The following is an 18437-nucleotide window of genomic DNA, read 5'->3' on the forward strand; positions in this document are numbered from 1 at the left end:
GTTCTTTTTAAATACCATTAATGTAGCCTGAGAAAATAGGGTTTTTACATATATAAATAACAAATGTATTTAGAATGATATATATTTAGTAAATTATGGGAGGTATTACAAATGATGATAGAAGATTTGATTAAAGAAAGCAGAAAATTGTAGGACTAAATGCATGTGAGTGAGTAAAATTGAGATAATATTCAATGAGAAGAAACAACAAATAAGGGTTATGGACGTACCTCTAGAGATTGTTAATGAAACCGAAATTAAAAGCATAAGCATGGGATGGAGAGGAGAGCTTCAGGTAAACAAAATGAGATTATTGAAAGCAAAATGCCACTTTCTTTGAAAAGTAGTATTTAATCAGATGGTCCCAACATTATTAACATATGCATCAGAAACTTGGAGCCTTACTAATGTTTTAGGACATAAGCTAGTTATAAAAAGAGATGGAAAGAATAATGATGAGAATAACACTAAGAGACAAAAAGAGAAACATGGATACGAGAGCAAGCTAAAGTAGAGGATATTCTAAAAACATGTTAAAAAAATAAATGGACATGGACCGGACGTATAATGAGTGCAAAAGAAACGGGTTAAGGAAGAGAAGACGACAGATAGAAGAGCTAAGAAAAATTTCTGGTATGGACTGGCATAGAAACACCATGAACAGACATGTGTGGAATGACCTGTCTGAGGCCTTTGTCCTACAGTTGACTAGCAACGGGTGATACGGATGATGACATATAAGCATGTACCGTGAATGTATATATATATATATATATATATATATATATATATATATATATATATATATATATAAAATATAAAGTAAAGGATATTCTAACAACATGTAGTAAAAAGACATACCAGAATGGGTCCATAGAGATTGCAAAGGAAGCAGGGGAGGGGAGAGAAAGTAGGGTAAGGGCTTTTGTTTCTCGGCATTCAAATCTTTGCATTGACAGTGTCGTTTTAATTTCATACAAGTCATTTAAAATTCTAGTTGTGAACCTTGAATTTAAATTTACTTTTGAGAAACAAATTTGGTGTGTTTCTTCAAATGCAAAAAGGGGCTTATTAAGAAGGAATTTTAAGATTGGATATCTGTCACGAGAAAATATTTTGATTCTTTCATCCCTTTTGTTTTGAGTATTTTTCTCCTATGTGGTCTTAAGCTGGAGCCTTTCATCTTAACTTGTTGGACAAAAACTTGCGGTTTTATTAAATTCATTATCCTTGATTTGGCTAATTATATTTGGTACCGTTGTTTTTAGTTCTGTGTGCATGTTGCATATGATTCTTCATAATTCTAACAATCTTATGCATTCAGATCTTCCCAGACTGTACCATCCTATACGTTGTACTTGGTATAAAGTTAACTCTAATTGGCTTGTTTGCTCCACCATAAAGCCCAATACTGCACAGCATTTTTTGAAATCTATTCCAACTGTGATCAGATTATGGAATGATCTTCGTAACCTGGTGGTTGAATCGGTGGAACTTCAAAAATTAAAACTGGTTGTATATGCTTTTCTTTTTAATAGGTTGATATGATATGTCTCATTTCATAGTTTATATATGACATCCATTTAACGTTTTTACTGATAGATTATTTCTCATTTATAGTTTATTTCCGCACTTAGCTGCTTTCCCTTTTGGGACCCCTGAGTTTAGGGCATTCGGTTTTTATGTTTAGAGCTGTAGCTTGGCTAGTAATAACAATATATACATTTATAAATATACGAGTGCTTGCATATATATATATATATATATATATATATATATATTATATATATATGCATGTGTGTATAATTCGTATATGTGATTAAGCATATCAAATAGAATATGTTCATTTTGTTACAAGATCTAGGAAGAAGAGAAAAGGGAAAAAAGGTTTGTTGCTACCTGTAATTGGATATCGCTAGTTTTGCAGTTCTTTTCATACGACTGTATATTTTCGCTATGATTTTTCCAGAATGGAAAGATTCTCTCAATGTATGAAGTTTCCCATCTTGAGATTTTTTTCTTTCGTATGAAGATCTCTCAAGAACTCCTACCATCAGGATAATAGAATCAGAAAGGTAATAGTTATGTAAGGAAAACTCCTCAGGAGCATAAATAAGAGAAGGTCCCTACAGTAGGTTGATTTCAGGTCAGTGGCTTTACGAGAGCAGATTTATCGATCGTTCAGCGCAGGAGGTTGATTGACTGCCATTCTCGGGCGGCCGGAACCACTTTTCCGTGTTCCTATTATGGTCTTCGTGGCATTAGATTTCGTTCACATATGCTGTTTTCTTGTCCGCATTGTTCGATTTAAAAATGTTGCACCTGCTGTTAAATTTGACGGCTCTTTTAAAAGGGGACTGGTGCAGTTTTCAGTCGTTCGTTTGTGACCACAGTTGCAGCAGTAATAATTTTGCATCTCCGCAGAAAAAGAAGGTTGCTGCTGTAATCATAAAATCAGAAAGCTTCCCCCTAAATGAAAGGGCAAACATGCAACCGGAGCGCCGCGGGAGGTCCAGACATGCAATGGGACAGTGTGATACAATGGGGAGAAGATGGGGGATTTCACTAGAAGCGTTTAAGGGAACAGGGCTGGAGTTTCGTGTACGTCTGTGTGATCAAGGATTACCAAATTGTTACTACATAATTCTGATGATATCTCATAGAAAACGAAATAAAGGATTGAAGACGTTTTATCTAATATGCATTGGGTATGCATCCCTTAATGCTCATCGATTTATTGGTAATATTTCAGACCCATTTGAGAGTCTCATTATGCAGTTCTAGATAGCTGCATTGGCCATGGCATTGCGGAATGAATCATTGCATTAGTTGCATGTACAGAATATAGCGTTCCAAGACCACACCCCTTGGGGGTCGTTTGACCCGTTCTTCTCCCGAGTAAATCTCCCGCTTGGTTCCTTAGCCAATATTGGTCATCGCTCTGCACAAGGGCCAAGGCTGGTCGTGGATATAATCATGGGGCGTAGCAAGAGAGAAAGAAAATAATAAGAATATGCGTGTCTCAATGTCAGTGACCCAGAGACATGTTGATAACTTTTTAACCTTGAATTTAAGGATTAATGTCTCTCTCTCTCTCCTCTCCTCTCCTCTCTCTCTCTCTCCTCTCTCTCCTCTCTCTCTCTCTCCTCTCTCTCTCTCTCTCCTCTCTCTCCTCTCTTCGGCTTGGACCTATGCATTCGTGACTATAAATAAACCAAATAATTTGTAATCATAATCTGAGACTTTGTGCCTGCACTATTCCAAAGGATTTTAACTGTGATTCTCTTAATATCGATCGCCCCCTTATGCAGCAAAATTGATGCAGGAGATGACGTATCCGTTTCTTTCTCTTCCAGGTAAGTCGATGGACTCTCGTGACTCTGGATCTTGTCCCGTTGGCCTCGGAATGTACGTCTATATGGTAATGTATTTGGTATGAATCCCATTTGCATGTGATCACGGAACACCCTGATTTTCCTATTATACATTATTTACAACCTTTTATAATCATTAAGGCCACCAGCAGCTTTGATTTACTTTCAGAGAAATTAGTTAATAGTATCTCCATATTTTAATTGTTACTGGAAATTGAATATTTTCTGTTTGTTTCTCCCAAACATTGACAACAACCAATGGAGACTTGAAATGACGTTTATAATGCAAGAGGAAACAGTATAGATCTACACATTATTATTTAATTATGTTCCCTTTTGTGGTGCATTACAAATGGGGATGTTATTCTTAATCAAATGAAAACTGAAATGCACATTACACATTCGTCTGAATCTCCCTTGCTTTCTTTACAAATAATGAGTGTGATGTTAAAATTTGTCCATGTAAAATAATAGCAGGTGGTAAATTTGCATATTATTAAAGAGGTCTTTCACGTATTGGTATGTCATTTGACGTTATTGATAATTTAACTGATATTTTAGATTCATTAAATGAGTGCCTTTGAGAATGAAGCGGTTATTGAATGTTTTTTTCTGTTTTGTTTTTTTATTAACACTTGATTGATATTTCAAATTTTTAAAAGAAAGGACGATTTATAATTATTTAATATTTCGTTTCTCTATTTAACGAATCTTAACCAATATTTAATTATTGATTTTGTAACTTTGTTTTTATTTCAATAAGATTAACTCTTGAGATCCCCAAAACCCATCCTATATATCCTATTCAATGATAAAACGGCCTTATTGGTTCATGTCTTTGAGAGATAACATACTGTAGAGCTGTAAAGTTTTAGTTGATTAATTAGCTGTTGAGAAAGTAGCAGCTGCATTGCTAGTGGGAGCACTGGTTGTAGTCATAATACTTTATTTGCTTTATAAATGATGATATCTACGCTTGAAGGAAAAATCATTGATTCTAAGATATCAAAGCGACCCGAAAAAAAATCTTGCCACTAAAAAAAACCGATGTCCGGATGTTATCATAGTGACCTTCAGGCTCTTCTGAAACCTTAAGGTCAAAAGGTTACTTGCAGTGTCTCTTTCATTGCTGTATAGGATTACATTGGCTTTGGTCACAGCATGACTTTCCATGGGAATGATATTTTCTGCTTGTTAGTTCTCCTTTTCACGTTTTCACTTGGTTTGTTTTTTGTAGGTTTACCCTCTTATTAAATTTCAGTCGAAGGTGTTTATTTATTATGAGCGGCTGTGGTAGGGGACAAAATACACACTCAGCACCCAAACCTCCCTCTCCACCCAAACTTGGACCATGGAGAGGCAGGCAATGTAATTAGCAGGTAACAGACAATAGCTGCTCACGTCTCATTAGGTCGACCTGTAGGCTCCCCCAAAACCCCCATCTCTAGCTTAGAAAGACGGTGGGGTTGCAGACACCCCTAAAAATTATTTTGCCTGAGTGGGACTCGAACTCCTGATTCGCAGACTGCGACACAGGAATGTTTCCAATAGGCTACTAAAACCAATGTATTCACGCCAGTGTAAGAATAGGGCCCTTCCCTCATTTGAAAGCTGCGTATATACAAGTCACGTGACGCCCCAAAAGGGTACCACATGATCTCCCATAACATAAAGGATGGACCTTTTTTCTTATCATCTTTGATAATCTCACTCTCCCCATTGTATGTAAGGTGACTTGAAATGTTTTTTTGTCGTGGTATCTTTAATATTTAGTCTGTTCAGTATTTGTATGTCAGGAATGTCTTAACCTGGGTTACAACGAACTGCATTTTTATATTTTAGTTGTAAATAAAAAAAAAAAGTTTTATTTTATCCCTCTTTGCTGATGAGAAAATTCCACGAATTTTAAAGACATTACAACATTGAGTGTTTTTTTATTGCCCAAATTTTTAACTTTTTATGAATATGATTTTAATTTTTAATGGCAATGGCTATTGCTTGTATGCGAGATAAATAGTAATTATGATGGACTTAGTGATATATTGGCGACCATTGCCTTAGCTCAGAAACCACGCTCTCTCTCTCCCAGAAGCGTGTCGTTCATCCATACATGTGTGTGCGTTGGTAAATAATACTTTTGTGTTTGTTGTTTTTAGTGTTTTGCAACACATGCAACCATTTTTTATACATCATTGCGTCAGTAGCCTGTCGCTTTCGTAAGGGAATTGAGAGAGATTAGAGCGCATTCTTGAACTACGCCGAATTGATGTTCCCTGTGACACTGGTAATTTTATAGGTCATTTGCTAAACAGATGATCAATGCACTTCCCAGAATTCACTCTTTTTTTGCGTATGTGTGTATCACATCGAGAATGCTAATCTGCTCGTATCTGATGATCATTAAGCATTAGCGTTAGTGATAAGGGCAGATCGATCGTTAATCTTTAACTATTCCATTCACTTGATCATCCTGTATTAGTATCAATCAAACTTGTGATTTTAAACTGCAATGTTTTGACTCCAAACTAACGATAAAGTCATTTAGGCGAAGGAAATCTTAGAACCTCTCTCTTTCCTCTCTCTCTCTCTCTCTCTCTCTCTCTCTCTCTCTCTCTCTCCTCTCTCTCTCTCTCTCTCTCTCTCTCTTTTGACCCCAGTCCTATTTTTTTATGTGATGCAAACTGTCTGTGTGTCTTGCCTTACAAATGAGGGCAGTAACCTTAGTTCTAACAACATTCCTTGAAGAATGACTGTTTGTGCATGTGCAGACCAAATTACTTGGCTAGACTAGGCCACTCGGTTTTTGGTTTTTCTTGTGTAACAGATATCTCTGCATGGTGGCTTGTCATATTAATGGAGGGTGAAGGGAAAGCCTATGCATGATTTTATTGAATTTGGAGATAGATGTTACATACCAATTTTTATAAGTAAAAAAAAAAAAAAGTACCTTATTTGAGATGGTACAGCTCTTATTTTGGTACCGTTAATGAAAAGAATGTGCTGTGATTTTTTATTTCAAAATGTCAGTAATGTTTTAAATACCAGGATTCACCTATTTCATGATTTGATCAAAAGTTAGCATTTTAAACTGGGTTAGGAACAAGTGGTATTTTCATATGCCCTTTTGGTTTTGTTTTTGTTTTTTGCGTTTAAATGAAAAAAACTTAGGTTTGGCAGCTTTCACTCAAGAAACTTCTGGTTGCATTTTTCACGTTGCATATGAAGAGGCGTCATAGGTATTTTTTAGATAATAAAATGTTAATGATGGTTAATATACATAATATGAATTATTTAATTTCATGTAACCGTTGAAAGTAAACCTCACCGAAAGCATAACGTTGTACTATGTCGATTTTCCTGCTTCACACACACTCAGACACCCACATTCACATTCACATCCGCACGCACACACATATATGTGTATATATATTTATATATTTGTATATATATATATATATATATATATATATATATATATATATATATATATACAGAGAGAGAGAGAGAGAGAGAGAGAGAGAGAGAGAGAGAGAGAGAGAGAGAGAGTACAACATTATCCTTTTAATTGGTAACTTTCAACGGTTATATGAAATTATGTAATTCATAATATATATATATATATATATATATATATATATATATATATATATATACTAGTAAGATATATATATATATATATATATATATATATATATATGTGTGTGTGTGTGTGTGTGTGTTTGTGTGTGCATGTGTATTATATAGTGTGAGTGTGTACATCCATGTGTGCTTACATCATGCGTACGCACACGTTTTAGTTAAAAACTACAAGTATACTTATATATCTTATTTGACGTTATTATGTCTTAATACTCATCGTCATCACCTAGACCAGAAGATATCTTTATTTATTTGGGTTTTGTGTTTGAGTACAATAGTTTTATTTATACTCTCTTGATAGCTTTGACCTTGACGCTGCCATCATTATCACCGTTTGTTATGGTCCAACCGAGTACCAACATAATGTGTAGAAATAACTTCATATTTCACTTCCTATTTATTTATATGAGTAAAATTAGATTTGATAAAATTTACATTACATCAAAGAATCAGAGTAAATGATCCAGGCAATAGGCGTCTCTTCATAGCAGCTTTTGAAGTCATGTTAAGAATTCTTTTTTCTTCACGCGTTCCTGAAATTATAAAATTTTCATGAGACGAATTGCAATGTATATTAACCAGTTCTGCCGTTAAGATGCAATTGTGATGTATTGTTCCCTTTCTTACTGATTTTCTCTTCATTTGCATTGGTGTTAAATGCACTCGTTACTCCCACTTGCTCTAGTTAACCGAGTCGTAGTATGAAAGTCCTCCTTAACTTCGTTTACTAAAGAAACTAGTCGGTCAGTGGGTTAGTACTGTTTTTTCGTGGTTCGTTCTGTTGTCAATCGTGACAACTGTGATACCGTTACTAATAAACAATGAAATTTTATTATTTGTGTTTCATTAAGTGTATGAATTTTGTTAAGAGATGCTTCACTTGTACAGTTTAACATATGGAAGAAAGGGCTTTACTTTGCTTTTGAATTAAACGAAACAGTTATGAAAAAGGATAAATTTATCAAACTTACAGATATTGAGAATATACTTGGGAATTAATATATATTTTGACGTATGGACATATTGTGCAATTGCAGATATATGAAACTATGATCTTTACCAGAAAAAATGGTATTTTATAAATTGTTTGATATTAGATTGAATAGAATTAAATGACAGTTATAACTTTGCTTGGTGAAGACTTTTGACACGTGAAAGATAATCTGAAAGTGAAGCGTCCTATTACATTGCCAAGCATTCCTGAATCCGTATAATTAAATTCTTACCTCTTTGAATGAAACGTCAATCTCGATAGGGAAATTGACATTCATAGCATTGCAGTAAAAGTCTTGATATTCCATTCTGTCTGCTTTAATACACGTTCAGTTTTGTGGAAAAAAGTGTACCAATAATTTTCTTATTTATCAACACATTCACTGTGACGAAATATTGTACCTAGTTGATTAGGTAGATGTTTTTATTATGAGGTTGATAGTGTTTATCAGTGGACGTGATCTGCTTTACTGTCTAAATAATCTTTCCAGTCATTCCTGACTTTTCTTTTGACCTCACTATCAATACTGGAATACTTAGCATGTGCCACCTTGTAATTTTCATTACTTCCTCGAAAACTTTCAACAATCAATTTCTGTCTTTGTCTCTTTTTTATAGTATTCCAAGTATCATTAGTTATCCATGGCTTTCTCCTTGTAACTGTGTGTCCCAAGACTTCACTACCAACTGACTGATATACGTTCTTATATCACACCCATTCTTCAATAATTGTCTGCTCTTCGTCCTTAGAGTTCTCTAAAACTGCAAATCGATTCATTTATTCAATTGCAAATTTTTCTCTGTGCTCTTCGTCTAAAACCTTAGTTGTATCAAACCTTTGGTATTCTGTCAACCTTTCTGTTGGGTGCTATCAGTTTTAATTTCAGTGTGGCAATAAGGAGCTGGTGATCACTACCAATATCTGCACCTCTATAACTTCATACATTTCTCAGGATCCTTCTTCTAGCTTTATTAATAACAATGTGTGTATTTGATTTTTGTAATTGCCACATGATGAAGTCCATGTATACTTGTGGATTTTCTTGTGTAGAAAAAGAGTACCTTCAATGACAAGATTGTTTGGTGAACATAAACTTATGAAATGTGCTCAGTTTCCATTTGCAACTTTGCTAAGACCCTCGACACCCATCACATTTCTATCCCTTGATTATTCCTTTCAACTTTTGCATTGAAGTCGCCAATCACAATTTTCATATCTCTCTCTGGGATCTCATCTATTACCCACTGAAGTTCTTCATAGTATTCATCTTTCCTTTCTTCAGGGGAATCATTTGTTGAGGCATAGCAAAGTATAATACTCACATTGCACTGCTTTGATTTGAAACTTTGCTAGTATTAATCTACTATTTACAGCTCTCCACTCGGTTAATGCCTTTTCTCCTCTTGGTCTCATCATCATTCCAACCCCTTTTCTTCCAACTCCATCTGATCTTCCAGAATATATATATATATATTATATATATATATATATATATATATATATATATATATATATATATATATTGCCTTGGTCTAAAGTTTCCTTACCAATCTCCTTACAAGGTGTTTCACTAAGGGTCAAGATATCCAAACTGTATTTCATAAATTCATTTGCCAATTGCTGTAACTTCCCAGTTTGATTCATGGTTTTAACATTCCAATTACCTATTTTCAATTTTTCTTTAGTATTTATAAACTGGGAGATTCTTAGCACCCCACTATGACTGGTGGCCATTCTTTCATCTTCTCGATTCATGACTGACTAAATCCAAAGAGGGATTCATTGGCTAGATACACCAATGGATAACCAGTTCCTTGTGATGCGCAGTGCTTAACTAAGGCAAGTGACCTTTGCCGCTATGGCCGTTCCATACAAAAATCAACCGCCAGGCATTGGGAGTAAAAGCCGAAGAGACAGTTTGTCCATCGCCTTCAACCCAATCCGTCACCCTGCTGCCAGTAACTTCATCGAGATTTAGGGGGCCATTTCCTCCACACCCTAAGCTCTCATTACTCCACCAAGTTGTTCATCTGCTCATATGAGTATAACCGGTGGGTAAACATGGATTGCTAAGATATACCGCCTAGCTATATCCACTTTTTATTCTTTTGTTTGATCTCATTTATCGCTTCCTTTTTTCCATCTTGATGTAAAACTTCTTTTGATTTTACTTCATATTGCAACTGCAGAGTTCCTCCTCGCGCAGTCGCACATCGGGGCTGAATAGCTCCCCCTTGTGCAAACTCTCAAATCCCTAAATTCGTGTATTATCATGTGAATTGTGATTAATGTTTTTACTATTTGGGGGCAAGTGACCTGGCGTAGTGAGAGTAAACTGCGCACGATTATCGACCTAAATAAATCCAAGGTATAGAAACCTCTGGGTGATGCTCATAAAAAATGTTATCATGTCAACAAAGACAGCTAAAATGGGGTCGCACAACAGAAATTTCGTACTCTGTCATCAGTTTTTCTTATCGACACATTTTCGGACGCTTATCTCTCATCGTCATACCCTTCTTTCCCTAATATAATTTGTAATATTTTTTTTTATTCCCGTCTTATCATATCGCTCACCCGCATCCCCCATCTCCTCCAGTTTGATAATATTTATTTTTATTTTAATTTTTATTTGTCTTTTTTGTGTCTTGGATTATGAGAAGAGGTGACTCACCGAAGCTGAGAGACCTTTCACCCTCTTAAACAGAGATTTATTCTTTATTCATTCGTTACAATGATGATATATTTGCATTGTTCCTGTGTGTGCTTATTTCATCTTTTGGGAATACCTCTTCCTTCTTAGTTAAATTATTCCCAGACGTTATACCCGCCATTTTTGTCCTCTGCTGCCTAATTATCCATGTTCTTTTCAATGTACGTTTTGCACTGCGACAGTCTTTGTTGAAGGTTTGTTGACCAACCGCAATTGCTCCTCAGTGTTTTAGTGCTTTTATGCGCATCATCATCGTCATAATTATCATCATGTCTGGGCAACCTTCAACTTGAATCTCTATCTCTTGTCTCTCTTCCTCTTCTCTCTTTTTCTTACCTTCCTTCTTCTTCTTCTCTCTCTCTCTCTCTCTCTCTCTCTCTCTCTCTCTCTCTCTCTCTTCTCTCTCTCTCTCTCTCTTCTCTCTCTCTCTCTCTCTTGTTTCTTTCTTTTGTCTCTCTCTAGTCTTTGCTTTCTCTTCTTTTCTTGTTCTTGTCTTTTTCTCGTCTTCCATTCTCTAGTCTTTCTTCCCTAGTCTCTATATCTTGTCTCCATTTCTCTTGTCTTCCTATCTCTTGTCGCTCTTTCTCTTGTCTCCATTTCTCTTGTCGCTCTTTCTCTTGTCTATATCTTGTCTCCCTTTCTCTTGTCTCCCTTTCTCTTGTCTCTCTTTATATTCTCTCTCTTTCTCTTGTCTAGGAGGCTTTGAGCGTTACGGTAAACGGGTTTTTGAAAGTTTCATGTTTTACTGCTTCCTTGGGCGAGGTTCGTGAAGATATTAACGGATGGGCTAAGTGTAGTTTGAGTCTTCTTTTCGTATTTAGCTTAGTCGCTAATGATAATTATTTTTAATGGGTAGTTCTTTATCTTTCTAGTTAATGAGATTTCCTAACTAATAACCCTTATCTGTTTCATGAATATTTTTCTTAATTTCTTGGATTATTTTCGTCCTTATTTTCAAGTTTTTTTAATTTTTTTTTTTTTATGGAAATTGTCTAGAAATTTTTTTTCTTACTCATGGAAATTTTTTTTAGTGTCCTTGCAATATCCTTCCTTGCTTTAGTGGCAATATCCTTCGTTATATATGAATTTTTTTCTCTCATCCTTCTGGAACATTTATTTCTTTTCTCTCGTAGAAGTTTCCTATCTTAATTTCCTGAAAGGATCATCCTTATTTATGAAAAACTCTACTTCCTTTCCTGGAAATTTCCTTACTGTCATTTATATAAACATTAAAATCATCGTAAGTTTTTTTTTTCCTCTTAGTAATTACCGGTATTTCATTTCCTTTTATGACTACTAATTAGTTTTCTCTTATAGTTTCTAATTGTTTCCTTTTATTAATTCATAACTCTGTCATAGTTTCCTTTATATCTTGATGGGAATTTTATAGTCTCTCTCTCTCTCTCTCTCTCTCTCTCTCTCTCTCTCTCTCTCTCTCTCTCTCTCTCTCTCGCAGACAAATGAAATAATTGACTATCTGGCCGTCACTGTAAACGAACATATTTGTACTGCCAATTAGCGAATGTAAAATTCGCATGAAAATGGGACTTTTTGACAGCTCATTTCTCTTTTTCAGTTGTAGAGCCAAATATATTTAATACTTTTTTTTTCCCTCCCTTCACTTTTTATGCTTTATATTTTGTTATCCTCACATTTCTATTGAACAAAATTAATAATGTAGGCTATAACCAAAGAGTTTTTACTCATATTTAATTGAATTATTTTTTATGTTTTTGTTTTATTCCTCTTTTTATTTCACATATGGCCACCGTTCAATTTAAAATCATCGTGGAAATGGCCCTTTTTGGGACGATTACACAATTCAAAAACTATATTTTTAAAAGATGCCATCTTTCTGACACCCCCCCCCCCCCCTGCAGCACCACCGGTATTACTCCATTGCACACAATTTTAGGGTTTCGACGTCAATGTTAGGACTGAGCCCAGAGGTCCACATTAGGTTTTTTTCTCAACTTTAGGCAGAGGTAACCTAACCCTAACTAAACAATAATTTTTTTTTGTGGAAGTAGTATCTTAAATACATACTTTAATCATGTAGTCATTGCCAATGCAGCAATGTGTTTCTCCATGTGTAGTTAGAAACCCTTTAATAAAACTGCTAGTAGGGTTCTTTTTTTTATTATTATTACTTATTTATTTATTTATTTATTTATTTTTTTGTCAATATACAGACCGAAAATTTAAGGAGTACTTAAACTTATTATGCTGGTTTGTATAGATCAGAAAAACTTATATAATTAAGAAGAAACAAAAAAAAAAAGGGTTAGTTAGTGATTGAAAAGTTTAAAACTTATGACCTGTGCCAGAGTTGAAGTGGTAGTTCCACTTGATTTATAATGTTGAGAGATTAGAAAATTCACGGATAACCATCGCTGTAATTTTCTATATGCATTTTAGTATTTTCTGTTATTGGGTCCATGTTTCACTTTTTACAGGGTCAGAGCTCTATTTATGTGCAATTTTATTTATGATAATATAATCATAGCATAGAGCAATCTAGTCAAACTTCTCATATTCTCATTGCATCAGATTCGAGGCTCTGACATGTAACACCTAAGAAGCAAAGCGTCGAAAACTCAGCGTTGAGAACATTATCTTGTTTATCATTTGGTTGTCATCTTTATGATAGTTGTAGTAGCAGAACTCTCTCTCTCTCTCTCTCTCTCTCTCTCTCTCTCTCTCTCTCTCTCTCTCATCTCTCTCTCTGTTTATGGTTTTCTAAACGGGGTTCAGCCCAAGCTCTAGAGATTAGATTCAGCCTATGGACCTTGGTTTTGCCTATTTTGCTTGGTGCGTCGAGAATAGTAGTTATAGTAGCTATTTATTTCTTTTATCTTTTATCTGTGCCAAACTTTTTGCCTCGAAGGTAAAAGAATAAAGTTTGATAATTATTACCTCCATGTTCACAACTAAGCTGCTGTTAGCTTAGTAATAGTTCTCTCTAACGGACCGGGAAATTGCTTTGAAGTTGAACTTGAGCAGAGTACAGGATTAACCGATCACAAATCATGCTTTCATATCCCTCTGTATTAGTATTGATCTACTTAATGTATCTGAGTGTTGTAAAAGTCTTTGCTATCTTCTACTGTATACCAACCATTCGTTGCTATACAAAAACTAGGCATTGTCTTTAACCTTTCGTGGAGCCACTCATACTTCAGATCTATTTCCCAAAAATTGGTTGTACATAGAAAATATCGGAGGGACTGCTCTTTATCCCTATTTAGACAAATGTGGTAGTTTCTTTTTCCCCCATCGATGGTAATTGGATTTTAGACCAAATCCGTTAGACATCTTGCTTCAACCTCTATTAGTAACTGATTTCTTTAAGGAACCTCCTTGAGTGCCCTTAGTAGATACCTCCCAGAACTTGAGCAGAAGACGTGAGTGCCCTGTTACCCGAGTAACGGACACAAAATGTCTCTTCATTTCTGCTTTAAAGTAAAATGCTGGATTGTTATTCCGGGTGCCATTAATATTGCAGTGGCCATTAATTTGGGCACAGTTGTATTGTTTTGCGGGTTTTGTTTGCCGTTATGTTTGTTCGTTAGTTTAAATATGTTTATTCGTAACTTTAAACTGTTTATTTACATTCTTTTAACTTTTTTTCACATGAAGCTTGCTTGCAAGTTGGTAGCCTTTTAAATTTGTTTTCTCTATACATTTGATTGTTTAATAAGTTAAAATGTCACTTATAATTGGCAGCAGCAAGGGGCAGGGCAATGTCTTAGGACTAACCATATATGCAGGTATACATATGATCAGTCCCATTGCTATGGCCAGGGAGGGCCAGGCAATGGCTGTTGATGACTCAGCAGGACCCCTAAACCCCCCCCTCCCCCATTCCCATCTCACAAGGATGGTAAGGTTGCAGACACTACAAAAGAAAAATTATAGAGTTTGAGCAGGGTCTCGAACTCTTGTCCAACAGGTCGCTTAACAGGCCCGTGTTAAGGATGGATGGCAAGGAGAGACTAAGAAGGACTTGGGAGGAACCTGTTGAAGGGGGTGAGGGAAATCGAGAGGGAAGCAGAGAATTGGATGGCAAAATAAGATGAAGGATGAAATGGAAATAAGTTTGGTGTAAGAGGATGCCTAAATGTAGTCTCTCTCTCTCTCTCTCTCTCTCTCTCTCTCTCTCTCTCTCTCTCTCCTATTAGATGGTATATATTACATGTGAAAGTGCCTGCGCAGTGTCTCTTATTTGTAAATGATACCCCTCTCTCTCTCTCTCTCTCTCTCTCTCTCTCTCTCTCTCTCTGCTTACAGTCGCAGACCGTATTTGTTACATGTGGAAGCGGTTGTGCAGTGTTACTTATTTACAAACGACACATATATTCTCTCTCTCTCTCCTCTCTCTCTCTCCCTCTCTCTCTCTCTCTCTCTCTCTCTCTCTCTCTCCTCTCCTCTCTCTCTCTCTCTCATTGCCACTAACTGCGTATTCTTTCCCTGGTTGAAGAGGTGTGTATGAATTAATCTCCTTAAATTTTGTAAGTCACTTGAGACATTAGAGTAAATGTTTTATTGCTTCCGCTGACTCGGCATTAGTGAGCCACTTTGAACGGCAAACTACTTCGTTTTAATTGGCACCACTTTTTAGTTTTACAAAAATCTTCGCTATCTGTTTGGCTATATTTATATGTTATGGTGAAGTACTGTATACAATTTTACTTTTATTTACGAACGCCGCAAGAACCTATTAAAATGCGTTCTGAGGTATAAATTAATGTGACTAGTCTTTTTATTGTGATTTTATGGAAAATTATTTAGAGAGAAGAGATTGAGACTAAAATAGTGATAAACGGATTATAGAATGAGATAAATTGGGATTACGTAAAAAGGTAATAAAAAGGACCAAATTCCGTAGTTTATATTTCAAGATTGGAAAAGAGATTGATAAGATTTTCGTAAAACTTACCATTGATGCTAAAGTAACTCAACTTAAGTAAATAAAGTTAGAATTGCAGAAACCAAACTTAATTTTTATATAAATGGAAATGCACCGTAATATAGATATATTTCATAAAGAAAGAAATTATTGTTACAAAAAAAATGTGACGTCTGCAAATATAAATTTTCTTATTTCAATAATAGGCCCTAAATCATTCCAGTCACTAAAGAGAGATAAACTGTTCATAGGTAAAATGGCATTGTGCCCAAGCTTCAGTGAAAATTTTCTAAAATAGTCTGCCAATTAATGAAATGTTAAAATAAGCCAAATCACCAAAAATAAGAAAAGTACAATGTTTCTGTTTCTCGTAATTAGATTTCACCAACATAGTGATTGAGGTAATTTTAAGTAAAAAAAAAAAAAATGAAAAAAAAAATTAGTTTTGCCTCAAGTGTCTCTTTAGTATAAATAGTAGTTTTTGGAGTAGTATACTCTCCAAGTAATGTCATTGAAATAACGAAGGCACTGGCTCTTCGTTGCTGGTAGCTACGTAAAGCCATGTTTTATAGCTTTTAAAATCACAGGCTTGTGTGTTTTGTGCTGAATATAATGTAGATTTTGGGGAATGTTGTTTTGATGCCACTTGGTCCTTTGTAAATATACTGATATCAGTAATCTGTCATCTATCAGTAGGACAGTCCGTCCGAAGAGAAACTATCTTTCGATCTTGGAACGCCACGCAGACCTTGTTTATTCATTTTAAACTGTGAGTATCATGCCCAAGTATAGTAGGGATGAGACAATTTTGGACACCTGTTTAGTAACCTTTGTACAAAATCTATATTAATAATTTATGACCAAATACCAAACATGTTTGTTTTCAAGAGAGGGAGGTCTCATCTCTAAAAATGGCTTGTTTCATAATCATCAAAGAATTAGAAATTCTCGTATTACAGTAATAAAAAATATCTCAGAGGCGAGGCAATTTTGGACAGTGAGGCAATTTTGGACACGTCTGTATCTCTGTTAAGCGCCAGCGCTCAGTTGGGCAAACTATGACAATTTGTGGTCCTATCATTATAAATATGCTAGAAAAAAAATTTTTTTGTGTCCGTAATCCAAGATTGTCCAATTTTGCCTCGCCAAGAAAAAAGTGAGAAGTTTGCCTGTCCAATTTTGCCTGACCATGGTTTTTGAAAACTCCAATTTTGCCTTACTATATGAATAATGTAAATCAAACTTTGTATTTATGAACACATAATATACTTTTATGTATAGATATGCATATATGTAATCATAAGAATTCAAAATAAGACATAAGGGGTGCAGTAAAAGGAGGGTGTCTGCCCAAGGTGACACCCTAAAAGTGAGTGACACCCTGAGAGTTACATTTAAAAAAAAAAAAAGTTTCTTTCTACCTCGATGGTTCTGATATGATTTTCAAAAGTTATTTAATAACTTGGGGGACACTTAAAGCTGTTGACACTCAGGGGGTGAAACCTTCAAAAGATTGACCAAAACATGGTAACATCCTCGAGAGGGGTGTCAACCCAAATGCTAGAAATATCTAAAAAAAACTCTACTATATACATTGTTCCTATAATAATTTACATATCCAAATGAAAATTTTAGGAATTGAAATGGAATATATATTCACTGCTCTTGCTGATTTCCATGTTGATAACTGTCATGTTGCCTTTTCGATATGGTGTTAAATGGAGCAACATTAGAGTGAACAGCATGATAGATAGATACATCAAGGAGGGGCAAAGCTGATCCCATAAACAATATTCGTCCTAAGTTGTACCTATCCATTTTATTCTTATCATTGTTAACCTCATATTATGAACGAGCCATCAAAGAGATACTTCTACCTACAAAAGAAAGGGATACAATCGAAGATTTAAGAAAAAAAAATGAAATTCAGAAAAAATAAAAGGAAAAACACAAAGAAAGAGAGAGAGAAACATGACAAATCATGGAAATACAAAGCAACCAAATATGTCTCGATTCTTTAAGAAAAAATGTCTGACAAACACTAACGTAAATACAAAAAAAAATCTAAATTGACCAGGGTAATAAATAGTGATAATTGAACTGCTAGGATAGTCCCGATAGTGAATGATAAGGATTTATTTATACCTAAAGTAAAAGAAATAAAAAAGAAATTAAAATTATTTTGGAAGATATTAAGGATCGTCCATTATTTTGCATTGGTAAAGCAACAAAAGGGTTTTTAGAGGAAGAAGGAGGCTAAGTGACTCGCCTATTGACGCAAAGGGCTTCTATTAGATTTCGCTAGTCGTCTCTATCTTCAGCTTTTAATTCAATACTTCTCCAATCACAATATCCTACTTCATGCTTTATAGTCCTGATTCATCCAAACCTTCTAGGGCCTTATGAAGGCCAGTTTAAAGTTTGGTGAACTTATGTCTCGTAGGGGAGAACAAAGAGAATCACCCAAACCATCTCCATCTATCCCTCACCGTGATCTCATCCACATGTGGCGCTCGAGTAATCTCTCTTAGTTTCATTTCTAATCCTGTCCTGTCATTTAACACCCAATATTCTTCTGGAGACTTTGTTCTCAAATCTACAAAATGAGTTTCATTAATATACCGAAATTCACGACCATACAGTAACATCGATCTCACCAAACTGATATATAGCCTGATTATTATATGTAATTTTAGGCGACCTGATTTGACTTAACCTAGCCATCCTCTGATTAGCTTTTTTTAATCTTTCATTAAACTCAAATTCTAAAGCTCCTATATTACAGTAGATATCATACTTCCTAAATAT

Source organism: Palaemon carinicauda, chromosome 45 (assembly GCF_036898095.1).
Source record: "Palaemon carinicauda isolate YSFRI2023 chromosome 45, ASM3689809v2, whole genome shotgun sequence".
Lineage (NCBI taxonomy): Eukaryota > Metazoa > Arthropoda > Malacostraca > Decapoda > Palaemonidae > Palaemon > Palaemon carinicauda.